Source organism: Anopheles arabiensis, chromosome 3 (assembly GCF_016920715.1).
Source record: "Anopheles arabiensis isolate DONGOLA chromosome 3, AaraD3, whole genome shotgun sequence".
In the NCBI taxonomy this organism is placed as follows: domain Eukaryota; kingdom Metazoa; phylum Arthropoda; class Insecta; order Diptera; family Culicidae; genus Anopheles; species Anopheles arabiensis.
This window is the reverse complement of record NC_053518.1, coordinates 81,772,699-81,782,651: the sequence shown is the minus strand read 5'-3', so window position 1 is coordinate 81,782,651 and position 9,953 is coordinate 81,772,699. Positions and strand designations below refer to the sequence as shown.

General features: G+C 39.5%; 2 protein-coding genes across 2 annotated transcripts in view; both read left to right on the top strand.

Annotated features, from left to right (window-relative positions):
- The first annotated feature begins 1,062 nt into the window (after window positions 1–1,062).
- LOC120904117 (protein yippee-like CG15309) overlaps window positions 1,063–9,953 on the top strand; it is a 93,378-nt gene continuing 84,487 nt past the window's right edge. Inside the window, exon 1 of the mRNA XM_040313891.1 lies at window positions 1,063–1,109. The gene's annotated coding sequence lies outside the window, so the exon portion shown is untranslated. The remainder of the gene's footprint in view (window positions 1,110–9,953) is intronic.
- LOC120904119 (ras-related protein Rab-23) overlaps window positions 1,088–9,953 on the top strand; it is a 54,862-nt gene continuing 45,996 nt past the window's right edge. The window contains exon 1 of the mRNA XM_040313896.1: window positions 1,088–1,109. The gene's annotated coding sequence lies outside the window, so the exon portion shown is untranslated. The remainder of the gene's footprint in view (window positions 1,110–9,953) is intronic.

Below are 9,953 nucleotides of genomic sequence, written 5' to 3'. Positions count from 1 at the left end.
GTACAGAAATGTACGTTGAATTGTGTATATCTTTAAATCTATTATGAAAAACAATGCGAAATAGAACAGGAATGATTTGTTGTAGTTGATCTGCACGATGTCTATCTGAAACCATTGTCAAGGTTATTGTACAAAAGATGAGGAACTCCTAAGAGGTAACCAAGCTTACACAGGAGCATGGACATCAATAAGCCTTCAAACTTCTGTAAAGAAAGGAAAGGATTATCTCGCAAGTACAACTATTCCGTCGAATTAAAAAAGTTGGTTATGTTGAGAATTACATGATCATTTCAGATCATGATAGATAGCTTAAACCAAGTAACTAGCTTGGCTTTCTATTTTGCCTGGATTTGAAAGATGTAAATTCCGATATTCATTATACAAATCTAAGGCGTATCTTACATCAAAAATGCTCTAAAAATTATCTTCTTTATAAAAAAATCCCACAAAATTGACCACAAAACCTGACCGCCGTTTGGTAATTAGATCCGTGTAACCACCTATATAAACCCATATGAGCAGCTACTTATCCGATACGATTCGATATGTACTGATCGCTCTTGTTCTCTCTCTCTCTCTCTCTCTCTCTCTCTCTCTCTCTCTCACTCTCCTCCCACTAGGTAACCGATTCCGATGGGGGTGGCGTTAGCGGGCATTGCATAATTCTTACCAGCTGTTGTGAATTGCGATAGGAATTGCGCGTACGCTAACGTTGTGCAGCAGTGCAACGCATCACTACAGTTCCTTCCCAACGCCACGCGCACAAGTTCTCGGCACAAGATCGCACAACGGTAGCAAGATCACGCAGGGCGCAGGGTGGCCAAAAAACAGCGAGCTGCGCTTGTTTACTGAGGTTCAATTTATTTTGTACGCGTGAATGAGTGATGTGTTTGAATTGCAGTAGGGGAAAGAAAACGATCGTTTATCGGTGTGGTGGGTCAGGTTGGTTAGTTAAGCTTTCGTTTGATTGAGCCAAGCTGTGGTTAGTTGGGAAGGGTGTGAAGGAGTGCAATCGTTTGTTTCATTAGTGCGTGTTGGGTGATCGCGTTTAAAGAACAAACCATCAATCAATTTGCAGTCGAACGTTCTTGAAGTGGAAAAGGCTTAAGGTAAGTTCCGATACCCATTTATTATATCAAGACTATCATGCTTGTAACAACATTCGGAAAAGCAAACCAATGCTAGCACTCGTTCGAGGGAAACCTGCTTCTGCATAGTTTACGACGTAATTGACCCAACAGAAAGAACTTAACATTCTCCACGTGCTTCAACGATTGTCTGCCATCAATCTGAATATAGTAATGCACGCGTGTAGTACGCGAATGTTTGGAAAATCAACGTTTCAGCGCTGGTGCGAGCGCTTTAGTGCGCGTTTTCCCGATGTAATCAAATGAATATTTATGCCGAGCAGGATTCGTCGAATCCGGTTGCTATGCTTAAGCAGTGTCCCGTTCTATCCCCTCTCTCTGGTGGTTCGACACACGCACACAGAGCATTTGCAAAACGCGAGGTGAGTGCGAAATTATGCTCGTCGCTTCGGGAAACAAAGAAATATGACCAGATGTAAGCATTCTTTGCTATTCGATTTTTCATTTCACCCGCCCGTAAACGATGGGTCGTGCCTAGTGCTGCGAAATGAGGTTCCGAGAATTGGAACAATTTGAACGTGACGCACTTGCCTTCACTCTTGAAGCGGTATCATAAACCGGGGAAACTGTATTGTTTTGTAAGTAAGAGTACTTATTGAGTTCTAGAGAGGTATTTGATGTTCTTAAAGCTTTTTAATATCTTGCTCTGTTTGGACATTTTAAATTGTTTGGCTATGATCCAAAAAATTGGCAAGAACTTGTTTCTTTCGAGCTTCTTCTTCTTCTTCTTCTTCTTCTTCTTCTTCTTCTTCTTCTTCTTCTTCTTCTTCTTCTTCTTCTTCTTCTTCTTCTTCTTCTTCTTCTTCTTCTTTTGAATTTTTCATTAAAAGTAACAGGTTTTTGGGCGTAGGAATCCGTCTGGTTGTTAATTTAGTGGATTTTGCTGTACCAATTGTATAACTTCCGGCGCTTTGCTTCGGGCTACAGTCGTGAAGTTACTACAAGGTATTTTTTGGAGATTACCTATGGGATAATCCTTCAGGAGCTTCAGGTCGTAGCTTCAAGAAATTAAATTGAATGCAAATTTAAATAATTGAGCATAATTCGCTTATTTACTGACATATACAAATATTTCTTACAAGAAATTAGAAAATTATCTATCAAATTTTATTGCTCTTAAATATTACTTCTTACATTAATATACTAAAAAAATGGTAAACCAATTGTAAGTTGTAATAATAAGCCTTTAGACTGATCAAGATATCTCTGCTAAAGCAATATTGATTGCTTAAAATTTACGCCTAAATGTATGCACGTTGCAATGCATAACGCCCTTACTTAGCTAAAAATTTCCTTTTTTTACCCCCTAAGAGAGATCTGTCATATTTTGCTGCATAAATCACAAGTATGCTAATTTAACGCTTATCATGAAGCGTTCAGATTTGCCTTGAACTTATTGCATTGGTTTCGTGGAATCGATTGTTGACAGCAATCATCTCTTTCATAAAAGCCATTTCCTCTTTTATCTGCCCTACTTCGATGATTGAGATTCAATTGTTATCTGTATAATTTTCTCGTCTGGTAGCTGCCGGGAGACAGAACGCTTGATAATACTACAAATCAATACAATTGACAAGTGGACAAGGGCGCTAGGTACATGCAGAGAGGAAAGGAAACTATCGCAGAAACGGTTCTCCTTTTTACTGCAACTTTGCTCGACAGTTCAAGTGCAAAACACAGCTGTGAGAACTATTGGAATTGCTTTTCCCCCGGGCGGTGGGCAGTGGTGGAAAACCAACGACACAAATAATGTGGAAAAATCGATAAGAATCCCCGAGGGGGCCTTCAGGTTGTGAGGCGATCGATTTCCTGGATAGCCTTCCGATTTCCCAGGACACGTACCCCAATTGCTTCCCTTTGGCGCCTTTGTTCGTGCCCCGCTTTCGGTCACGTGTAATTGTCAATCTCCTGTCGGAATCCCGTTGGAAAATCTTGCTGGAAAACTGTACAGGTAAGCCGAGCATAACGTCGTGTGCCGTTGTTGAATTATAAATGGCATAATTATGGCTGGCGCCTGATTGCTGCTGGCAGATAACCGTTGTCGTTTGTAAAATAAACAGCAGCGAAAGATTCAATCACAATAATGCTGCTTGATTCTATGTACTAAATGTTTGTTTTCCTTCCCAAAGAAAATCACAACAAGCGTCTGTTACACCCATTAAAACCCGGATCCAAAACACACATCACATCATCATCCCCCCATTTTATGCATTGTCGTTATCAAGCCATAATGGTCTAGGTGTGCTCTATTTCCCAATCGGCGCCGTTTCGCAATTAATGGCTGTTGTGGTGCGTAAATGCGTTTTGTTTGTAAACATTTTCTAGCTCACGGGGGATGAAAACACAGTTTTTCGTTTGCGATTCTCTCTCTCTTGCATTCGCTCGCTCAGCCCTGTACTGCAGTTCTTCTTTTGCTCTTTTGCTATGGGTTGAAGGATGTTTCTCAATTACTGGAAAATCTCTCTTCGCTCGCCCGTGAGGAAAACAAGGCAAGGTGTGTTGTAGGCCCTACTTGTTTTCGATAGCGTTATGCAAATGTTTACGCCAAAAACAGCTGTAGAAAAACCAAATGGTTATTTAAAGATATCTATTTTTCAGAATAAAAGCTGCTTATAAGTCCTTTTTGAATGAATTAAAGAAGATTATTTGTTAGATTGTCTTGCATTTCATGGAGATATTCTTCAATTGTTGTTGTCCCTTATGAACGTGGAGTGAGCACAATGTCTGCCCTTGTGCTCTCCTGCTGAGAGAGGCTTAGAAATTGCGTTGTTGTGATTTAAAAGCAAAGAGGTAAATATTTTGGTCCAATTTGGGTGAGATGTGTGCAAGTCTACTTAACATCTGTTTGCTCAGTTTTAGAATTTATTTATTTATTTTGAAAAGGTCCTAGCATTTGATAATTCCGGTCAATAAATTAATATTATTAAAATTGCCATAAAAAATGAAACTAATCCCTCTCAGGTCGTTTTTCTTTTATCCCCCAAAATGCATTTCTCAACCGTGCTTTCCATCTTGTATCCTGTGTGTGCCAGTTTTCCCATCTCACCAACACCGTCGCACTCAAAATATAAAGGGACGTGTTACAAAAAAGGAAACAAACAATCGCAGAGAGTCCTAGGGGCCGACGTTCCCGGTGGCCTCAAAAAATCAAAACACAGGAGCACAAAAACTGTGTGAATGTCAACTCCATACATTGACCGGACCTGATTTTGGGGTTTTCCCTTTTTGGCGTGCGGGAAATTTAGCACTGTTTCCGAGCGACAAAGCGAACCGCGAGCGAGACGTTGGGTGTGCGTGCGCGGTTGTGGAAAATCTGAAGCTGCGCAGTACGTTTGTTATTATTATTGTTGCCGTCTCGCTTCAATTCGATTTTTCGGGTCGGGTGCGAGAATTTCGGAGAGCAATTGCGCGCGCGTTCGCTCCCATCGGTCCACACGCACCGCCATCTGGTGGCCGGTGTGCGAAGCACGACTCTCGACTAAGTGGTTGTGTGAGGCTGGCTGAATGTTATACTAAACCCATTATGGCTTCTCCATGTGGGTGTGTGTGTGTGTTTGTGGTGGTTTCGGATGGTGTTGCTGTGCAAGGGCTAGCAGGTTGCTGCTACCAGCTGTTTTGTGTTGTCAAACTTTGCTTTACTCCCCACCTGCTACCTTCTCCGGACCTTCTTGCCACTTGAGTGGACAGGGTTGAAAAACGTTTGAACGATTTGTATGGTGTATTGCTCTCGCCTGTCTATCTCTCTCTTTCTCACTCTGTATAAATTGGATTTCATTGAACGCGCGCGCAATTGCGTCGAGAAAATGGATTTTCTCGCTTGTGTGTGCCACAGAACTGTCGTGACGTAGAATATCATACTGGGACGGAGGAAGTGTGTATGTTTTCAGCATTTTTGGCTCAAAAGTATTATTTTTTCAATTATTGGAATTATGTCACTTATAAAATAATTTAAATTAGTTACATGCAGCTTGTTACAAGCTGTTTGTCACTTCTTATTTGGTTTTTCAGGGTTTTCCAGGTCACTTTTTAATGTAAACATTGTTATTCACCGCGTGCAAGATGTTAATCCACATCAATCTGACATTTCATTTCCATCACAATAATTTTTAATTTCTTCAACATGATTTTCAACACGACTCAAGCTGGATTGAGTTTGACAGTTCTTTGTTATGTGTTGAAAATCATGTGTTGAAAGTGAAATTTCATTTTGAAGCAAATAAACCATTGGGCAGCTGTTGAAAAACATCTTGGATGCGATGAATAACAATGTTTACATTCGAAACTGACTTGGAAAACCCTGTAAGACAATATTGTTATAAGTTTTATTTAAATAAACATTATGGGATGTTCAGATCGTAGCTTTAGCAAATAACTTTTCAAACTCTTAAATGGTTTCGGAATGTATGGAGATATACTTCAAGTACGTTGATACTTTCCAATGTCTACAACATTTTCCATTGATTGCGAGACGTTTTTCAACAGCTGTCAAATGTTGAATATACATCACATTCATGTTTCAGATCTTCCACATGATTTTCAACACGTCTCAAGCTGGATTGAGTTTGACAGTTCTTTGTTATGTGTTGAAAATCATGTGAAAGAACTGTAATTTTATTATGATGCAAATCAATCATTTGACAGATGTTGAAAAACATCTTGGAGGTGGTGAATAATGATGTGCGCATTCGAAAGTGACTTGGAAAGTCCTTTATTTGAATATGCTGGTTTTATTTTTTTTAAGATTTGTAGCATAATTCGATGATTCTTTCACCTTTTTCCGCTTCATATGTAATTTTTGCTTGACGGTACTAAGCGTGCTCAGCAATTGATATATTGGTAAAGGAGAAAATGGCGTAAAATGGCCACCTTAGATATCGTTGTACATTTATGTTTAAAAAAAGTTTTGTAAATCACAAAAAATGTAAAAAATGGTCAATTCCTAGATAACGCCGCTAGATTTATATATTTCACTCAAGAATGGGTAATTATTAATAAATTAAATGAACACTAGCAACATGCGTTTTGATTATAAAAACCCTCATCTTATAGCTGAGTGTAATTCAATTTGTCAAACGGTGTAAATTCAACACCTTCAATACAATTGAATACTGAATACACCAGCTTCATTACTTCGTTTGCCTGCCCATTTTGCCCCATCTGCTCCTACCGCTGGTTATCGTATTATTGCCCTCGTAAAGCTCAATCGGAGGCAAACCCCGCTCAACAATACAGATGCATTCGGCCGCAGTTACATTACGCAATGCATGCGGAACCACACTTCCTTCCTACGTCTGGGTTCGGTTGCAGGTCGCTTGTCCCCAAGCCGTTTGGATGCAGTTATCCCAGGAGGCGGGGAAACCATTACTGCCGGTAGGGGTGGTCTTACTGCTATTGTCACACTCCGTCCGTTTCCCGATGCGTCCCTCCGAAATCTCTCCCAGGGGTTGTGCTTACTAGGGATTCTGTCACTGACATGGAACTGCATCGATTAGCCGTTTGGCAGCGGGGGTAGCTGCTCGCTGAGATGGATGGCAAGCGAGTGAATTATGCATTCAAGATGCACTGCTGCACTGCGTGTCAGGCACACGGGGCTACGATCGAGTAGTGATCGAGTTGAATCTCGCCTGTGTGTTTGCGTTGCTGTGCTGAGTACGTTATAGACAGAATCCGTCCGCCTCATCTCTGTCGGTAGGCACACGCGCCTTTTGTTACGTGTGAATATGTGTCGTGAGAATGAATAATGAGTCCGGGCGGTTGTGAGGCCCTTTAATCGATGATTTAATCGATAGCTAATCTATTGTGGCCATAGATGTTTACTCACAATTGCCGGAGGAATGTGTGGGATGCATTTGTATGAGTTTTGTTTTGGTTTTGTGTTTGCAAATGCGCGTGAGTGATTTTTTTAAGGCAAAGGTAACCTAGCTGCCTGAGAAACACAACTGTAAATAATGCCATTCAGAGTATGGAAATATGTTTTTCATATTTTATGTCGCAGAACGCCATAAGATGTAGATTTATATTTTTTTTACGTTCGTTTTAATCCACTATTTGAGACAAAAATCGTAACAATCTCAAATGATCCATGTTGTGCATACATTTAGGCGTTTTTTCACTCAAAGCTCAGTGCAATATAGAGCTAGTAGGTGTAGACAGAGTGTATTGCATTTATTTTCTTAAATTAAATTAAATGTTGATTGAATGATTAAATGCTGTATAGTATTTTAAACATTCGTTTTAATGTATTTCTTTATTTGATACATTTATATCGAACGATTGATTGGCACAAATTAAATTAAAACAGGTTGTGTATAAATGTAGGCGCCGTAAAAACGTCAACGCGAGCAGTCTGCGCTTTTACATGCCTATTTTCTATAATTTAATCAATGATTTTAACCGCGATAAAAATAAGTTTTTTTACAAAAAAGCTTAACAGATTTTGAGTGGAACTTATTCCGTAGAACTCCTGAAAAAATGGCTATAAAACAAGTAACTATCCTACTTCACCCGTAGCTATTTACCATCCTCTTGGCAGTCACGATAATGCTAATTTATAGTGATCATGTTCACCTTCCCGCCGGGTTGGGCGCTGTTGTTCGTTCGGAAAGGAAATTAAATAAGAACAATTTGGAGCGGCGTCTCGCTAACGCCTACCGGTCACGAAAGGGCTGGCCTCTAAAACGAAAGTGGAGAAAAAGGTTTGCTGTGAAGCATAATGTAAATACAACTATTTGCAAGACCATATTGCATGTGTATGTGCTCTACGAACGAACGAAGAGGGAGAAAGAATTAAACATTCAACACTGTTCTTGTGTTGAATTAGATTGTGTAGCATTTAAAAAGTATGTAGGTTTGGCCCTACGAGCATTCCGTTACTCCAGGGGGGGTTACAAAAGATTCTGGGGGACTTTTGCACCCGTGGTGTGAAGCGGGTGAAGTGAAAATATGCTAAAAAATAAATCTTTGTAAATAGACCGCCTAGCCAGTAGTGGCAAGGTATGAGAGAAAAAAGATGATGCTAAAGCTGGCTTAAGATTTATGATCGAAATTCCAGTTCAACTTGCTTTGCGTCATTTTGGGTTTTTTTACCTCCGTTTTGCTTACCAAAATATTCGTAGTTAAAGTAAAGACAATGTAATACAGTTTAGAAAACGATCCACAATCCGGTTTGTAGGATCCACCTGTCACTTGAATAGGATTATTTAATGGCCAGGTCTTCTTAGAATGTTACCAAGGTCAAATTGTATTGTATTGTTGTATTGTTTATTGTATTAAGTGATTGGCCAAACAAGCGGTCTTATCACTGAATTAAAACTAAAACTTAAATAACTAACGCAGTGTACAATGACAAAACGGATCAACAAAATCTAGTAGGTAGGTGCCAGTCAAATGAAATGTAACGCTGATTAAATTTACGGGCCATCGCAGTCATTGGGTCGTTCTCGCTGTATGCACGTCTTGTAAGGTCAGTTCTTATTAGTCTGTAGTTACGGAACACTCTAGGAGGGACATTTATGTTGACTCTAGCCAGTAGTTCTGGCGAATCTATCTCACCGACAATAAGTTTGGACAAAAACGTACATTGGGCATTATCACGTCTCCTAGCAAGTGTGTCCAGACCAAACAACAAACAACGAGTATGATACGATGGACGAGGGGTTACATTACGCCACGGAGTGAAGTGTAGGACAATACGAGTAACTCTCTTTTGGACAGCTTCTATTCTATTGGACCAAACACTAGAGAACGGACACCAAACTGTAGAACTAAACTCGAGGATGGAACGAACATAGGACTTATACAGAGTTAACAGGCAGGTCAAATGCAAAATGAAGGTGAAAGGACTAGCCAAAATGGGGCCAATTAAATTCTAATGAACATATTCACGATGGTGATTATGTGCTGCTCCGTTTTATCCTTTCGTCGATAGGAAGCAAGCTAAAATATTCTTTTTTATCCGATTTTTAGTCGAGATTGCAAACAATCACGCTCATTTAATTGGGTCTACTATTACTTTTTCCAGTGCAGTTCCTTTGCAACTTAGATGGATGGGTTGGTGACTGCTTAATGCAAAAAACCCCAAAAACAAAACAGAATCGGCACAACAAGAATGTGCGTGAAGAGGGCAAAAAATAAGTTGCAACCCGCAGGTCAGGGTTTTTTTTAAGTAAATGAGAGTGATTTATTATCGGGCTGTTACAACGCACGGTGTCGACTTTATTGTTCCAGTTATTATATCTGCTTTTTCATCCCGTGCCTTTTTTTTTAGCTCTGTATGCTGGTCGTATAGTTTAAAAAACGGGCGTCAATTAGGTTTCGGCGAGAAGTCTAAATAATTGGGTGCAAAGGTGCGATTTATCGTTTATAAGTGGCGTTGCTTTAGGTTGACCATGTTGGAGTATTTTTTTGTTTTTGTTACAAAAAGCTTCATAATTGCCCTTTGGTGTACACCAATTTGCACCTCTTTTCTTGCTTTGGTGTTCTTTAATTCGTTGCCTTAGCTCCGATTTCTTCATAAATTGTTTTATTTCTATGTAGGCTTTTCAATAAGCTCTAAATGCATAAATAGCAGTTTTTCATTAATGAGCATCGTATGTTCTGATATATTTTTGTATTTTCGAAATTGTTATCTAAAGTTTGATAAAATCCACCTCTGAAATGTTTTCATTCTTATTGACGGTAAAATGTAGGTTGAATAAAAAGATAGCTAAACTAATCATCTCCTCTGGTCTTTTTGAACGCCTAAATGTATGCAATGTACGCAATTGTTATTGAGAGATTGTTATTTTTTTTACATTAAATAATTAA